Here is a 2,604-nt window from a genome sequence, read left to right as displayed (position 1 = left end):
TCCTCTCCTGCTGATGTTCAGGTGTACATCAGTATGTAGTGTCTCTACTTTAAAGAGTCCTCTCCTGCTGATGTTCAGGTGTATATCAGTATGTAGCGTCTCTACTTTAAAGAGTCCTCTCTCGCTAATGTTTAGGTGTCTTTTCACCCTCTGTCTGAAACCAGAGCCCAGTCTGCTCTGATTGGTTAGCTGGCCGGCTCTGTTGTGATTGGTCAACAGCTTATAGATGTCCCGCCCCTTTGCCTAGTACAATGTGTTGGAGCGATAGCCAATAGGAGTGCGAGTGCAGTCCATTTACATGCACACAAACCTATATAACACAATACAGGAGACGTGGCTAAAGCAAAGCATTTGTATGGAGCCCTGGTCTAGGGACCGATACACAGAGACACACATTAACTTGTGTGTGTGTTTCTCTCTCTTTCCTCCATTATTGCAGTCCATGGTTTCCACGGTAACCGTCTCCAGGCTGACAACAGACAGCTGATGCAGTAAGACACACACACAAACCCACACACACACAAATATATGTGTGTAGAAGAAGTAGAAGAACACAAACGAATGCAGAAAACTAAATACAAACAGATTTACTCGCAACCTACACACACACACACACACACACACACACACACACACACACACACACACACACACACATTCGACGTGATTATTACAGAATGTGTGTTTCTTTCTCTGTTTCTGTATGTGTGTGTGTGTGTGTGTGTATTTTGAAGTCCTACACTAGCAGACAGGGAGAAGCTGTTGCTGTCATTTCAACTAAACAAAGAAAAGGCTGCCCGCTCTGACACACACACACACACACACACACACACACACACACACACACACACACACACACACACACACACACACACACACCACACACACACACACACACACACACACACACACACACACACACACACACACACACACACACACACACACACACACACACACACACACACACACACACACACACACACACACACACACACACACACACACACACACACACACACACACACACACACACACACACAATTTGTTGGAGATGAAACCAGCTGGTACATGTACACGCAGCAGAGTGTGTTTTGTACCACAGTGTTGTATTCATGTTTGTTAATTTTTCCTCAGGTGTTTCTCGAGGTAAAGACCGAGGCAGTGCACCAGATGCAGGATGGGAGACAGTAACCATGGCTACTGCTGTGGTGATGATGATGACAATGATGCAGGTACAGACACACAGCGGTCGGGGTATTTTTACTTACACACACATTACAGGTCAACAGGAAACACACTGCGAGCGGAAAGACAGCCTGTCATGAACTAGCCAATTACATTCATAGCAGGTGTTGAAACATCTGATTAAGTTGAAAGACTGCAGTCACTGTTCGAGTCGCAAAATATAGCACTTTGTTTCTATTGTCTAACTCTTGCAATGTGCTGTTCCGGAGTCAATGCGACCTTGAGAGCATTGAAAGGCACCTTTATAAATAAAATGTATTATTATTATTATTATTAAAGTTCAAATTCAATTCTTGACACAGCTTCAGATGAACATCTCTCAGTGGGCGTTCGGACTGATAGCTTCACCTTCTCGGGGACATTTTGACCTTTCAGCCTATCATTCATCAGGTGAACTTCCTGGGCAAACCGCACACAATTCAGCCTGACAATGGGATGTTAAACAGCAACAAAATACAACATCCACCCTGTTCCAACCTCCAAGAGAAAACACCTTTTTATTGCCAAGCTTTGCTCAAATAAACCCGTGCCTGAAGGCATAAAAACAAGGTGCTATCAAGGCCAAACACCAATCTCCAGAAGTGAAAAGCTCACGTTATAAAGGAACAACAGGATGGTCACATGACTTCACGTCACCACCGCTAAGCTAAATGCGGCTAATGTTGGGCTATAAAGGAACTACAGCACGGTCACATGACTTCACGTCACCACCGCGAAGCTAAAGGTGGCTAATGTTGGGCTATAAAGGAACTACAGCACGGTCACATGACTTCAGGTCACCACCGCTAAGCTAAATGCGGCTAATGTTGGGCTATAAAGGAACTACAGCACGGTCACATGACATCACGTCACCACCGCTAAGCTAATGGCGGCTAATGTTGGGCTATAAATGAACTACAGCACGGTCACATGACTTCACGTCACCACCGCTAAGCTAATGGCGGCTAATGTTGGGCTATAAAGGAACTACAGCACGGTCACATGACTTCATGTCACCACCGCTAAGCTAATGGCGGCTAATGTTGGGCTATAAAGGAACTACAGCACGGTCACATGACTTCACGTCACCACCGCTAAGCTAATGGCGGCTAATGTTGGGCTATAAATGAACTACAGCACGGTCACATGACTTCACGTCACCACCGCTAAGCTAATGGCGGCTAATGTTGGGCTATAAATGAACTACAGCACGGTCACATGACTTCATGTCACCACCGCTAAGCTAAAGGTGGCTAATGTTAGGCTATAAAGGAACTACAGCACGGTCACATGACTTCACGTCACCACCGCTAAGCTAATGGCGGCTAATGTTGGGCTATAAATGAACTACAGCACGGTCACATGACTTCACATCAC

This window comes from Pseudochaenichthys georgianus, chromosome 22 (genome assembly GCF_902827115.2).
Source record: "Pseudochaenichthys georgianus chromosome 22, fPseGeo1.2, whole genome shotgun sequence".
Taxonomy (NCBI): domain Eukaryota; kingdom Metazoa; phylum Chordata; class Actinopteri; order Perciformes; family Channichthyidae; genus Pseudochaenichthys; species Pseudochaenichthys georgianus.
Note: the sequence above shows the minus strand (reverse complement) of the source record.